Source organism: Oryctolagus cuniculus, chromosome 7 (genome assembly GCF_964237555.1).
Source record: "Oryctolagus cuniculus chromosome 7, mOryCun1.1, whole genome shotgun sequence".
Lineage (NCBI taxonomy): Eukaryota > Metazoa > Chordata > Mammalia > Lagomorpha > Leporidae > Oryctolagus > Oryctolagus cuniculus.
This window is the reverse complement of record NC_091438.1, coordinates 88,639,191-88,655,429: the sequence shown is the minus strand read 5'-3', so window position 1 is coordinate 88,655,429 and position 16,239 is coordinate 88,639,191. Positions and strand designations below refer to the sequence as shown.

Sequence of the window (16,239 nt, the reverse complement as noted above, 5' to 3'; positions counted from 1 at the left end):
CCTAAGACAGATGCCATTTCTCAGGGTTGTTGCTCTCCTATGACCTCGTCCTTCCCAACACCACTGCCTCCAGCCTTGGGTGTAGGGGATAAGGGGGAGGCAGACAGGCAGTTCGGCTCTCTCTTCATTTTGACAGGAAAGAAAGACATTTGGGGAAAAAACAGACGTGTTGCATGTCGTAAATCTTAGCAGAGCTGTCCGGAGAGATTCGCAGCCTAGGATTTGTACTAGAGAGATGAAAATAATTCGGTTTGGCACTCTGTTGCTATAAAGAACTTTTCAACTTTCAATTAGGTATGCTAATCAACCACCCATACTGTCTAAAGAGCAAATAGCAAAATAACAGAAAAAAATCACCTTACTTTAATATGTGATTTTGAAAGGTTTATGATTGTCATCGCATACATTTAAAGACAAAAGCAAATGTGCATCCATGGGAACTCTTCATTTTCCCAGATGGAAAATTTTGGGGAGAAGGAGGAGGACAATTTGACTATATATAAATGATATAAACCTTGAGGTAGTAGTTTAAATAGTCAAATGGGCTACTTATAAAATTGAAATACTTTACAGAATATATTTTACAAAATATCTCCACACTTGAATTTTATGAAATAATCTGTCCAATTTTTTATATGCTGTACACCAGTGACCTCCCCATTATAAGAGTCCCCTTTGGAGTCATCCTCAATCTGGCAGAACACACTTATGTGAAAGTTGTTTGAATTCAGTTTGAGTCCATAAATGATGCTATCACCAATAATTTTATCTCTCCAGTTGCAAGTACTTATTCATACACATTCTAACATTTTTTTCATTTATTTTGAAAGTAACATTTTTATTATTGTACAAAGTAAAATTTTGTATTTATCTCTAAAAAAAAAAGTCTTTCAGGGGCCGGCGCCGTGGTTCACTTGGCTAATCCTCTGCCTGTGGCGCCAGAATCCCATATGAGCCCCGGGGTTCTAGTCCCGGTTACTCCTCTTCCAGGCCAGCTCTCTGCTCTGGCCCGGGAGTGCAGTGGAGGATGGCCCAGGTCCTTGGGCCCTGCACCCGCATGGGAAACCAGGAGAAGCACCTGGCTCCTGCCTTCGGATCGGCTCAGCGCTCTGGCTGTAGCGGCCATTTGGGGAGTGAACCAACAGAAGGAAGACCTTTCTCTCTGACTCTCCCTCTCACTATCTGTAACTCTACCTGTCAAGTAAATAAATAAAAAAATCTTTAAAAAAAATCTTTCATTTGTAAGGGAGAGAAAGAGAAAGAGGAGAGAGAGAGATCTTCCATCCATGGATTCACTCTACAAATGACTGCAACAGTCAGTGTCGGGCCAGGCTAAAACCAAGAGCCGGAATTTCTGAGTCTCTATCTGGGTAGATAGGGGTCCATGTATTTGAGCCAGTATCTGCTGCCTCCCAGAGAGTGCATTAACAGGAAGCTGGATCCTAGTGCATTAGCAGGATGCCGGAGTCCGAGGAGGTGGCTTAACCCACTGTGCCACAATACCTGCTCCTGTTGTTTATCTTTTAAAAGTGATGTTCAGAAGTTTTTTTTTTAATATTTTATTTATTTATTTTACAGGTAGAGTTACAGACCGTGAGAGGAAGAGACAGAGAGAAGGGTCTTCCTTCCGTTGTTTCACTCCCCAGATGGCCGCTATGGCTGGCGCTGTCATGATCCAAAGCCAGGAGCCAGATGCTTCCTCCTGATCTCCCATGGGGTGCAGGGCCCAAGCACGTGGGCCATCCTCCACTGCCTTCCCAGGCCATAGCAGAGAGCTGGATTGGAAGAGGGGCAGCTGGGACTAGAACTGGTGCCCATATCAGATGCCGGCACCGCAGGTGGAGTGTCGCTCCCCGTCTTCGTGGAGGAACGACACAGGACCCTGCGCTGTTCTTTCGTCTGCTCGGCCCTCCCCGGGTTTGCTGCTGGTTCTTCCTGGGTTGGCTACTGTCCCTTCCACCTCCGTGGAAGGGCGGTTCCCCCTGCCACCTTCCCCACTTCCGCGGGGGAGCGGCACACCGCCGGCCGGCTCTCTCGGGGGCTGCTCAGGTGTTCCTCTTAGATGTTCCTGGTGCATGTTGTCTCTCTCCTCCTTTATAGTCCTCCTCCGCCAATCCCAACTCGGCTGCCCACAAGCCGAGTACGCTGCTCTCCTCCAATCAGGAGCAGGATCAGCTCCTGGAGGTCATCACTCAAGTTGGCAAGAGGCAGCTGCGTAGAAGCTGTTTTCTCCTCTCCCAGCGCCATATTGTGGGAGAGCAGATGCATAGAATAAGTCTTAATTCCAGTAACTCAGTCCAGTCCGGGTTGCTCCCCACAGCGGGGGATTAACCTACTGTGCCATGACGTAGGCCCCAGAAGTTTTTTTATACTAAGATCCAGCATTAAAAATTGTGAGATAACTTGTCCAAGAATAATTAAATGTCTTTGCCTCCTTTTAAAAAAATAATTGATACTGTTTTATGGTATCTGTAGATTTCTCAAAATGGCATGGATTGATAGAATAATGTTGAAAACAAAATAATTAAGAGATCACACCTTAAATGACAGACTGCAAAGAATTTTTCCCTCTTTAGGATATGCATGTTTCACTCAGAGAGAAAACTGGCCTGCATTAGTGGGGGGTGGTAATGAAACACGAATGTGTTTCACGTTTCATGAATTTACATTTTGAGCTAAAGAATAAAACCAAAACAACTGCTTAATTTCCCTAAATGGCCTTTCCTTGATTCTTCCTTGTGGGTGATCCCTTTGGTAAGAGGTAAGACAACATCTATCACGTGGGAATAAGTAACAGGAACAGTTCCATAATTTGTGGGGTCTAGAGCAAAGTGAAAATGCAGGGGCTCTTGTTAAAATATTGGAATTTCAAGATGATGACAGCAGAGCATTAAACAAAGTGTGGGGCCCTGTTCAAATGCATAAGTTGTAGGCTTATGGAGTCAACCCTGATAACGAGCATTGCTTGTCCTGACTGCATCTTGAGCCAATTGTGGTGACTGAAGGAAGCAAGGAAAGTTCAGGGTTTTGACAATTTTTAAGGGTTGCATTATGTGTAAAGGAGATTTACATCCCTAAAGGGACTCAAAGACCCACATGCAGTATCCAGCCTAAATTATCTGTATTTCTAATGTATTGCTTTTTTGACTGGAGTTTATAAGTTGCATGTGATTAGAGACGAAAAGAGGGAGAAGGAGAAATAAAGTGAAACTGGAACACAATTTAAGAAGTCAATGGCCCCAAGCTTTTCAAATTTTGGAGTTTATGAATAACTGGAAGTCACTATTGAGACTTTTCCATAAAGAAAAATGAAGTGTTACTGTTTCTTATTTGTAAAAAGAACAACTTAAGGATGCATTTTTCCTGTGAAAGTGAAACAAGCCATATCTTCTAGGTAAATGGTCAATTATTTAATTTGGAGTTTATTTCCACAAAATAAAATATGTGTTTTCACAAGAAGCTTGTAATTTTATGTGAAAAGAAAATACTGTGAAAAATTTTAGTTACTTAAATTGCAGAGTTGTTGTTGTTGTTGTTGTTTTTTTTTTTTTTTTTTTTTTTGTAAAGGGAGCAAATGTCTTTGCTGTGGCTTCAAGGAAATGTCTCATCCAGCTGAGCAAGAACAAGATATTTCCTGTTTCATATAAAAGTCACAAGGAGTCATGAATTCAAAGATGAAAGATCAGATTGGGAATTGTGATTGGGTGGAGTATGCTTAATTCCTCTGATTCACTATCTTTAAGGAACTACAAATCAACACTGTTTTACAATTTAAAAAAAAATGCTAAAAGGCATTGGAACATATAAACTGACTCACTTTACTCAAGTTTTTGATTAAATATTTTTACTAAAATCTTAACAACAAGCCACTGTAATAGTAAAATATATTGAAGGTAACATATTGTCAAAATATAGTATTTCCTTCATTGCCATAATGGGTTAGCAGTTAGTTCATCATGAGAGATAAAGTGACTTTCTGGCAAAGAGTGCAATTTTACCATTTGTAGCGAATGAATGAACAAGTATGAGCTAACTTCCACAGTAGAAAACGTGAGGTCTTGGGTAACTGTAAGCAACCTCATTATGAGCTGTATGCCCAATATTCATTTTAAAATAGTTCATAAGTTTAATAGTTCAAACAGATAACAATTTGAATTAGCAAGGTTGGAAAGTCCCCTTAGAGTGAACACTTCCTAAAAAGCTCATTTTGCAGGCACACTGCCCAAACATGCAAAAACAATCAATACAGGAATCAGTAAGGGATGAGACAGGTCTCATGAAAGGACCTGCTCGAGAGCCAACCAGATCCACGCTTGTGGTCCACGCTTGTTTTTCTTGTTTTCCTCGTCTGAGAAACAGAAATAACCATCATACAAGATCTTTATAGTAATTAAAGATGATATGCTATATCTCATTGATTCGAAACTTTTCTAATTTTAACAAATCAGGATGTGTCTTATAATTGATATGAGGTGAGATTCAACAAAATACAGTATACAAAATTCCTAGTACGTAGAGGTTCTCACTAGCTATAACTTATTTTGACTCGCTTTGTGCTATCCTTATTTTCATCTTTTATCTTAGTAATCTTATGCATTTCCTGTGTGTCAAGCATGCAATGAAAATATTCAAATTTATCCACATCCAAGTCAACTCCTAGCTTGCATTTGGGCAGAGTGTAGCTTTCCCAGCTAGATGTCCATGGGCAATTTGCTTAATCCCCCGACCTATTGGTTTTTCGACAGACAGATTGGAGAGATGTCTTTCTCCATAGAGTCAGTGTGATGATTACATCAGAAATGCTATGAGGAAAATGTACCTAACAGAGTGCTGAAAAAGGGGTGGGGAAATAGAGTGAAAAATGCAAGCTCCTCAGAAACCAACAGACTTGTCTTTAATACCATGAGAGCCACGCACTATGCTTGCAAAATTCGACATTATGGATTTTCTCTTTCTGAATGTCTGAGTTTTAATTAGTCATTTGAATATGGGAGTGCTAATAAAATCAACATAGATTGATTCAATTATTTAAAAACACATGCATTCATGTATAGAACTGTACACGTACAGTGTTTTATACAATATTAGAGATAATATGTAATAGATAAAATAAGGTATAGTGTGTGTATGTGTGCATGTGTTTCATTGGGCAACCACCGCACAACAGGTGTTCTTCTAGACCTTGGAGATTCAGACTCAGTGCATGTTCAGTTCTTGGCTTTAGGATCATCCTGTGAATTGCTCTGCCTCCATTTCATCATCTGTGAAGTCAAGACAGAAATACTGCCTGCATCATGGGATTGCTCTGAAGATTAAATTGCCAATATTTGTAAGGGCTTGGAAGAGTCATCATCAGAGAATAAGGTTTAGCTGTTACCATTAATACCTCTTCTCATGCTGCCTTATACAGCTGATAGGACACAGGCTTTGGAACCAGGCTGGTTGTGCTAAAATTGTAGATCTACCACCTATACAGCTGCATGATCTTATATAACTTAACCTCTCTGAGCTTCTGATTTCTCTTTGTAAAATGGGGATAGTAACACCCACCACATGGTGGTTATGAAGATAAAACATTGTGATTATAATGCTTGGTGTCTGGCAAATAAAAAGCACCCTGTAATTGCGTGGTGACTCAGATTAGTATATTACATTGTGTTTCCATTTATATGAAGTCCTAGAACAGGCAGAACTTAGCTAGAATGATAGAATGCTGATGAATGATCTCTACAGTAAGTGATAGGGGAGAATTTATTGGGAAAGGGCAAGAAAGAATTTTTTGGAGGGAAAGCAATATTCTGTCTCTTGATTGGAAACATCCGCGGATACATAGATGCCTTTGTCAAAGCTCATCCAACTATACACTTAGAAATAGGCTCATTTTAACTCATGTGTATTATAGTTCAGTAAAGTTTAAAAAAATTGCTGACAAAAAATTTTGCTCCAGCAGCACTTAGGTTAAAAATGGAAATGACCTGGCAAAGGAGAGTGTATTCTTGAACAAGATCTCCAAGGCAGCTGTGTTTGGGATGGGGTCATCCAGTGTGTGTGGTTAGGAGCAACAGCTTTGGAATCCAGTGCAGCAGAGTACGTACCAAGAAACTTATTAGGTATGTGATAAAAGAACAAACGCTGTTCCTATATAATAAATGAGACAAATGAAAAATGTGCCTCAGGTTTATCACATCACTCTTCTGAACACTCGCTTCCTCCTCTTGAGTTATGGGAGCTGGGTCACTCCTGCAGCCTTTCCCTTCAAGAATTCTTCACATCTTTGCCTTAGAAATACCATGATGATTAGAGAGAGCACTGGAAACAGTTTCATTCTTTACTTTACTTGTTTTCTTTATATCCTTCCTTTCTTTTTTTTAAACTTTTAATTCTCAGGATCAGTAGTAATTTGGGGCAATTTAAATGAAGACAAGAATAAGTAATTTTTCTTTGAATCATTACTTGGCAAACCTAGCATTAAAAGCTTTATTTGTAAACTGGCTTCTTTCTTTGTTAGTTATTTCTTAAAATTGCTATTGTTTGTGAATATGATGTCTGATTCACTGAGGTTTAATTTGCTTTGGGGGGGTCTTAAAAAAATAAACTGCACAGCAGTACCATTAGATTCCTTGAATTCCATTTGATGTAGCACTCATTATCAAAAGGTTAATGCCAGAAATAAAGCTAACCTTACACGCCATCGCTACATGTTTGAGTGATGGGAGGTAAGCCAGGGCTTGTACTAAAGACAACTTATTTCTCTTTGAAAAATGTTAGAAGCACACTGCCTTAAGTTTTTAGAGGCTATTTGTGAATAGTTTTTTTTTAAAGACTACCATACATTTAATTTATATTCACACAAAACCATCAAGATTTTCAGAAATCTGTGTATAAGACATATAATGAAGTTTTTTTTTTTTAAAAAAAATACATATACTTGCTTTCCTACACTTCTGCACAAAAGCTTTTGTTCATTGTGTTTTGCAGGCAAGCTTTTCAAAATTATGTAACACAGGTTTTGCCCAGGTATTTGAGACAATTATGAAAAATATGTCCCTTGCTATTTCATTATATCTTACTGATGTATAATATAAAAGGGGAAATTTTAGAAAGGTATAGCCCCATGATGAAGAAATAAATACATACTAAGCGCTTTTTCCTTAGTGGTTCCAATTACTTCATTAATATGTGTTTAGATGCAGCAAACAAGAATATACTTCAGAACATCTGTTTGTTGAATGGGGTTATCACCGAATCACAATTGACCACTAATAGCTGCAACAAAGAAAATTATGAGAAGATTGTTTTTAAAGCACAATGCTTTTCTGCTGTTGTTTTCCAGCAGTGAATATGCTTTTAGGAAAAAAAAAAGAAATAAACATTAAAGGGAGTAGCACTGTAGTTTGCCGGCTGTGTGCCACAGAGCCTGTGAATGGGAGCATCATTTTGTTACTGGATAGCTAAACAACTGCTTACATGATCGATAAAGAACATTATCTTAAATCATAGCATGAATTCCCAATATCATACATAAAATCAATAAAACACACAAAGAACAGGACTGAAATTTTCCACTAAAACATTGCCTGCTGCTTTGGAAAATAATATTTAGTAGGTTGGATTTTTTGTTGTTGTTGTTTTACTAATTATGAGCTCAGTGGCAGTTTATTCTGCAGTAAATCTGCTGGTGTGAGATTAAACCTGTTATTGAACAGAGTTTTGAATCTACTGCAAGGCACTCATCACTGCTGGAGAGTGAACATTGCTGTTATCTCATTTAAAAGTTGGCCAGCAAAGCAGCCCATTTGTTTAAAATGCAATTAAGCTGGTGTCTTGAAGAGAAATTAGCAAGGAGTACTTCATTTTGGAGGCATAAGAGGTCTGTTCGTAGACACATTAATCCTGCGATTTGGGATGTCGTTGCAATTTGGGACTCTGTTCTGAAAGGCTGTTCGGAACACACAGACACAAAAGGGGAAAGCTGGGTGAGGAGAAGGGTCAGCTCTGTTCTCGATCAAAAAGAATCCGGTTCATGGGCTTACACCCAAAACCTGCAGCAAGTCTTGCATCCTATGTGCAGCAACTGAAGAAATTAGAAAGCAAGTTTAATGAGTGTTGCTGCTGAACTGAATAAGAAGGTCAGCCATTTTTTCACATAAATGTACGTATGATACAACCTGTTCTTAGAAGAAAACGTATAGCAATTTCACTGCTGGGTAATTGTTTTAAAAATGCTTACTATTGAGTCTGTTTTAATTTCACGATGCAATGATTACTACAAAAACAATGGATGAATATTTGTCATGAAATTTCCCAGAGAATCAGTTACATGAAGCAGAAAACTTTTTTTGAATTGATACATGTTCAGATTTATTTTAACAATGCTGTTTGTCATTATAGGAAAAAGTAATATTTAGGAGGATGTCACTAAATATAGTATTTTGCAAAAACGAAGATTTTATTTTGCGATTAAAAAATGAAGCAGAGGTTCCAGGTAATTACTCAGATGAGTCGAGCAAAAAACAATCTGAATTATGATAATTGTTCATTCAAAAAAAAAAAAACAGCGTTTTTTGGTGTCTCACTTCTGTTTGACTTTTCCTAAAGCAAGCAATGTGGAAGATATTTGTGTGCTCTAAAAATTAAACATATCCCTATTTCTCCCAGCATCCCTTTTTATCTTGGTGTGTGTTCCCAAAGGTAAAGAAATAGCAGCTCATTTTAATGTTTCAATCAATCCTATACGCTAAAGAAGCATAAACAGTAAAATTTCAGCTTGCAGTCTCTCCGATGACTCAGACAGAGATGCAAATTAACTCTGGAAAAGCTGGAATTATTTCTAAAATCAGTTTTGCTGCAGATCTTTCTAAAACATTTATATACTTCCTTGTCATCTTTATCAGTTTGTAATAATTTCAGTTTCACAGTCTATAATGAGTCAGGATCATCATTGTAGACATCAGTTATTAGGAAGAATCCAAACACTCACACACACACACACACACACACACATGAGTACACACACATGGTGGAAAGGGTTTGGGTTTTCAAGGAACTACATCAAAGTGCCTCAGGCAAATTTAATAAAATCCTATTCAAGATGCTGACATTGTAACCAGTTCAATGATGTTTTATTCAAATTATAAGCTACACTGTCTAAGCTCCTTGAAGGCAAGAATAGGTTGCATTCATCTTTGTCAACCTAATACTAACCATGGTGCCTGGATCATCTTGAATACAACCAATAACTGCTTCTTTTCTATAATATTGGTCTCTGTTTCATTCTCCACTTCCAATGCTAAATTGATGACACCTATCACCACAGACTCTTGGCTATTTAAATCCTATCACTGTTGTTATTTTCTTTCGGCATCACCTACAAGGTGGCTCTCTGAGGGACGTACCAAACTCTGGTGCATGCTTTCTCTCCAGCAAGTGTCTGGGGGGCAGAACTCTTTTCTCTCGTCAGATGATGTCTCACTTATTTACAAACTGCATTTTTGCTTACCTCCATGAAAGTTGTAGTTAATTCAAACTGTACTTGGTTCTTTTTTTTTTTTTTTTTTTTTTTTTTGACAGGCAGAGTGGACAGTGAGAGAGAGAGACAGAGAGAAAGGTCTTCCTTTGCCATTGGTTCACCCTCCAATGGCCGCTGTGGCCGGCGTGCTGCGGCCAGCGCACCGCGCTGATCCGATGGCAGGAGCCAGGTGCTTCTCCTGGTCTCCCATGAGGATGCAGGGCCCAAGTTGGGCCATCCTCCACTGCACTCCCAGGCCACTGCAGAGAGCTGGCCTGGAAGAGGGGCAACCGGGACAGAATCCGGTGCCCTGACTGGGACTAGAACCCGGTGTGCCGGCACCGCAGGTGGAGGATTAGCCTATTGAGCTGAGGTGCCTGCCTGTACTTGGTTCTAAATCAAGTCTATAGCCTCCACAATATTGGGAATGCAGCTATAAAAAGATTAATTTACATTTCTTCATAGACTACGTAGAAGTTGGATTATTTTTCATATTTTTATTTTTAAAAAATATTAATTTAACAGTTGAATATAATAACAAATACACTTTTTAAATATTTCCTATGGGATTCTTGATTAATCCTGGTCTATGATATTAAGAAATATGAATTATGTTTCTTAAAGCTGTTTTTTGAATTTGTTTTTTATCATTTTATTCTATTTGCTTTTAGAAGTTCCAAAGTTTCAAATTATGATATAATTATATCTATATATCTTTCCCATTAGTAGTTCCTTTCACACAAAGAAATCAGAAAAATATTCACAAATATTATCTTCTGTTTCTTTCATGGTTGGAATTTCTATATTTAACTTCTATTCCACTTGGAACTAATTTTCTTAAATGGTTTGAGATCAGAATCTGAACGGACTTTTATCCAAATAACCAACCAGTTGCCTCAGCTCTGTTCATTGAATAATCTCTAGTTCTCCCCACAGATTTATCTTCCTTCTTTTATCATCCTTAGTCTGTTTCTGGTCTACTTGCCAATCACCTAGGACCTACGTTTAGAAGATGGGAGAGTGATTATGAAATACAGAAAAGTTGGGTCTGCACCTAGATGAGACAGTGACCTGTCCCAAATATTCCATCTAGTTTTTTTTGTGTGGTTTTATCATCAGCACCTCAGGCACATATTTAATGCAATGAAACTCCACTACTTCATGTAATAATGTTTCATAAAAGAAAGAAAGTATGTGGACAATTAGGAAATGGGAAGTACGTTGAAAAAAATCTATAGATTACAAGTAAACCTTTTAGTCCCTACACTTTGGGAATATTGGTTATCAAAAATATCATTACCTCACATCCCACAAAGGGTAGAAAGACATTTGCAATAAATTTATCTGACAAAGACAAGTATCTAGAAATCAATGGGGAAAAAGTACCTAATAGAAAAATGGGAAAACACTTGAATGCACACTTTGATTAAGATCTACCCACGGTAAATGAATGTGTAAGGAGATGCTCAATCTCACTAGGCATTAGCAAAATGCACATTAAAATTTCAATGAGATACTGCTACCACCCTTCAGAATTACTAAAAATAAAATGAACACCAATATATTTTTGGTGAGGATATTAAGCAATTGCAACTCTCCTATCCTGCTGGGAAGAGCAAATTAGTGTAACCACTTAGAAACTACTTTGCTGAACAAAAATATATCCTATGACCCAGAAATCATACTCCTAATTACACACTCACAAGAAAGGCATTTTTTTATTTATTTTTATTTTTTTATTTTTTGACAGGCAGAGTGGACAGTGAGAGAGAGAGACAGAGAGAAAGGTCTTCCTTTGCTGTTGGTTCACCCTCCAATGGCCGCCGCGACCCGTGCGCTGCGGCCAGCGAATCGCGCTGATCCGATGGCAGGAGCCAAGTACTTATCCTGGTCTCCCATGGGGTGCAGGGCCCAAGGACTTGGGCCATCCTCCACTGCACTCCCGGGCCACAGCAGAGAGCTGGCCTGGAAGAGGGGCAACTGGGACAGAATCCGGCACCCCAACCGGGACTAGAACCCGGTGTGCCGGCGCCGCAAGGCAGAGGATTAGCCTAGTGAGCCGCGGCACCAGCCCATTTTTTAGATTTTTTTGACAGGCAGAGTGGACAGTGAAAGAGACAGACAGAGAGAAAGGTCTTCCTTTTCCGTTGGTTCAGCCCCCAATGGCCGTTGCGGCTGGCACACTGCGCTGATCCGAAGCCAGGAGCCAGGTGCTTCTCCTGGTCTCCCATGCGGGTGCAGGGCCCAAGGACCTGGGCCATCCTCCACTGCACTCCCGGGCCACAGCAGAGAGCTGGATTGGAAGAGGAGCAACCGGGACAGAATCCGGCGCCCTGACTGGGACTAGAACCCAGGGAGGATTAGCCTAGTGAGCCACGGCACCGGCAAGAAATGCATTTTCATGAACACCAAAAGACTAGAATATTCATAGCTCCTTATAATAGACTTACACTGGAAACAGACCTAATATTCATCAGCAGTAGATTGATAAATATACCACAGTATATTCAGAGATAAGAATACCACATAGCAATGTTTCTTGGGTATTATAGCTGAAGAATTTGTTTTTAGGGACCCAAAGGTGTGAAACCTTTCTTTCCCTTCATAAGAAGCATGGCTGACACTCCTGCAAGAAAAGACAAGTTAACAAGGGAAAAGGGTAACAAATTTGATTAAGGTTTTATGTGACACAAGAGCCTTCAGACACGAAGATTCAAAGACCAGGAAATACCTGTCTATGGAATCCCAGGTAGAAATATGGCATCATGTAGAAATGGGTCATCTGCATCTCATATTGGTGTCACTGGGTTTGACTCCTTTTCTATACTTCAAATTCCAACTTCCTTCTCATGCCTAGCCTGTGGGATAGCAGGTAGTTCTCAAGAACTTGGGTCCCTGTCACCCTTACAGAAACCTAGATTGACTGCTGAAATCTTTACTTAATGTATGCTAAACTGATCTTCTGTATATAAAGAGAATCGAAAATGAATCTTGATGTGAATGGAAGGGGAGAGGGAGTGGGAAAGGGGAGGGTTGCGGGTGGGAGGGACGTTATGGGGGAGAAGCCATTGTAATCCATATTCTGTACTTTGGAAATTTATATTCATTAAATAAAAGTTAAAAAAAAAAAACACCTAGATTGAGTTCTAGGCTCTGGACTTCAGCCTGGCCTGACCACAAATGGAAACTCTCTGCCTCTACCCTCTCTGTCTTTCATATAAATAATAAAACAGATTTAAAATTTTTTGAACAAGAAATATGATTAAATAAAATGTTATAATCTAATGATAATGGACTTGGAGCAGAAAGCTTGTCCAGAGTTACTTACCTTGACTCTTGGCTTGTCGGGAACAGTAACTGGGAACTGCCATCTGCTCCTGTCTCCGCCGCCTTCTCCGTCTTTGCCTCCTAAGCCCTAGCCACCATGTGTGTGTCTCCATCCATGTTGGCCAGGCTGGTGTCAGATCAGCAATGCCTGCTGGGAGCTCTACTACCTGGAACATGGCATCCAGACTGATGGCCAGATGCCAAATGACAAGACCATTGGGGGAAAAGATGACTCCTTCAACAATTTCTTCAGTGAGATGGGGGCTGGCAAACATATGCCCAGGGCAGTATTTGTAGACCTGGAGCCCATGGTCATTGATGAAGTTCACACTGGCACCTACCACCAGGTCTTCCACCTGCTCATCATAGGCAAGGAAGATGCTGCCAATAACTATGCCCGTGGGCACTACATCATTGGCAAGGAGATAATTGACCTCTTCCTGGACCAAAATCAAAAGCTGGCTGACCATTGCACAGGCCTGCAGGGCTTCTTGGTTTTCCACAGCTTTGGTAAGGGAACTGGTTCTGGGTCCATCTCCCTACTGATGGAACCTCTCTGTCGATTTCGGCAAGAAGTCCAAGCTGGAGTTCTCCATCTATCTAGTCCCCCAGGTTTCCACAGCTGTGGTGAAGCCCTACAACTCCATCCTCACCACCCACACTACCCTGGAGCACCCTAACTGTGCCTTTGTGATAGACAATGAGGCCATCTACAACATCTGTCATAGAAACCTTGATATCGAGCACCCCACCTACATTAACCTGAACCTCCTTATTAGCCAAATCATATCCTCCATCAGGGATTCCCTTTGATTTGATGGAGCTCTGAGTGTTTATCTGACAGAATTCCAGACCAATCTGGTGCCCTACCCCTGAATCCACTTCCCTCTGGCCATATACGCCCCCGTCATCTCTGCTGAGAAAGTCTATCATGAACAGCTTTCTGTAGCAGAGATCACCAATGCTTACTTTGAGCCAGCCAACCAGATGGTGAAATGTGACCCTCACCATGGTAATACATGGCTTGCTGCCTGCTGTGCCATGGGAATCGTAGTTCTCAAAAGATATCAATGCTGCCATAGCCACCATCAAGACCAAACGTGGCATCCAGTTTGTGGATTGGTGCCCCACTGGCTTCAAGGTTGGTATTAATTACCAGCCTTCCACTGTGGTGCCCTGTGTAGACCTGGCCAAAGTGCAGCGAGATGTGTGCATGCTGAGCAGCTATGGCTGAGGCCTGGGCTTGCCTAGACCACAAGTTTGATCTGATGTATGGCAAACGTGCCCACTGGTACACGGGGAAAGGGATGGAGGAGGGAGAGTTTTTTGAAGCTCGTGAAGACATGACTGCCCTAGAGAAGGATATGAGAAAGTTGGTGTGAATTCTGTTGAAGGAGAGAGTAAAAAAGAAGGAGAGGAATACTAGCTTTTCATTCCTTTGAGCCCTGCAGCATGTCATACTCACTGAACTTCAGTTTCAACATTAGCTGACAGCCATTAGATTTTTCTGGTTACATTGTCTTCACTCAACTGTGATCATGTCCTGTCTTTTCCATGTGTCCTGTAAGATATTTCCATCATGTCTGAAAGTAAAGGCTTTAAGAGAAAAAGAGATAGGTAGACTCTTTTGGTCTAACTATCTGAAGGTTTTATTACCTACTATTAGACAAGATAAATCAGAGAACTTAATAGTGGGGGAATGTTAGGATAATTTTTATTTCTGTGAACTGCCTTGGGGAAAAGGAATTTTGATTACTAAGAATCAATTACAGGTGGAGGAGAAAAAAGGGACAGGAGACAGCACAACAGGAAAAGGTCAGAGAGACATCTTCTAAGGCCTTTTCAAAGTCCTTTCTTTCAAATTATACGCTATGGAAAAGCACTATAATTGGGGTATTATTTTCTGAACTCCAACATGTTAGAATACAGATTGCATGTCCCATCCTCAGAGCTTCTGATTCAGCAGATAAAGATGGGGGTTCAAGGGCTGATTCAGAATTGTAGATTTTTTAAAAATTTTATTGATTTATTTAAAGGCAGAGAGAGAGAGAGAGAGAGAAAGAGAAAGAGAAAGAGAAAGAGAAAGAGAAAGAGAAAGAGAGAGAGAGAGAGAGAGAGAGAGAAAGAGAGGTCTTCCATCCACTGGTTCACTCCCCAAATGGCTGCAATGGCTAGAGCTGGGCTGATCTGAATCCAGGAGCCAGGAGCTTCTTCCAGGTTTTTCATGTGGGTGCAGGGACCCAAGCACTTGGGCCATCTTCTCCTATTTTCCTAAGCCATTAGCAGGGAGCAGGATTGGAAATGGAGTAGCCAGGACTCGAACCAGCACCCATACAGGATGCTGATGCTACAGACAATGGCTTAACTTAATTTGCCACAGCATCAGCCCCATGAATGTGCATTTCTAACAAATTCTCACAATGCTGAAACTGATGTCTGGGGGTATGTTTTAAAAATCGTTGAACACAAAATGATAGCAGACAATCTATAGTCCACACAACAATATGTGTGAATCTCACAACCTTGATAGTGAAGGCAGGTAGCCAGACATTGATATTAAAGTGAAAAACAGGCAAAATATGTTCATCTGTGACTACACATTGGGAGAAGTATAATATTAGGACAAATTAGTCCTTCAGTATTGGCTCTGATATGTTTTGGGATCTAAGTTCTTCTTTCATACATTTATAATGTATTGTATATACAAGGATACTCCAAATAGCTCATGGAAATGGAATTAAAAGTTTTTAAAAAAATTGAAAAAGATTGAAAATTTTCAAAAATTTTGAAATCTGTACACATGAAGGGGCTTCATAAAGTTCGGGAAAATTCATATTATGAAAAAATATTCATACATTTCAAATGCATTTTGCACCCAAATAAGCTCATCCTTTAATTTCAATTTCATGAACTTTTGAAGTATCCTTGTATTGGCATATATATTATATGTACATATGTAAAAGTCAATAAAATATATAAAAGCTCAAATAATCCACCAATTTCTTCCAGATTAAATCAAATGACAATAATGTCGATGAATTATTGCCTCAAATATGTGTCCATATAACTAAAAGTCAGGTTGTAAGCCTCAGCCAAGGATTTTTGATTAATGAAAACATACTGAGAGGTGCACTCACACCTGTCTGTTTCTGTTCTTGATCTGATCAGGTAAAAGCTGTTCCAAGTGTACCTACTGAGCCCAGCAGACATAGTGTCATCTGCGGTCTGCACACCTCAAAGTGACTCAGCTACAGGCTTTCCACGCTTTTGCATTATAAGGACGTGCCAGGTGGCAGTTTACTATTGCAGCTTTAAAAAGAAAAAAAGAATTGATGGATGGCAAGAAGGAAGCAAGTAAAGGAGGGAAATATTCCAAGAGTGAAGAAAAAGAAAAATGCCTTTAG

At 39.9% G+C, this 16,239-nt stretch overlaps 1 pseudogene; it reads left to right on the top strand.

Annotated features, from left to right (window-relative positions):
• Positions 1-14,261, top strand: part of LOC100339000 (tubulin alpha-1B chain pseudogene) — a 173,325-nt pseudogene extending 159,064 nt beyond the window's left edge.
• The last annotated feature ends 1,978 nt before the right edge of the window (positions 14,262-16,239 follow it).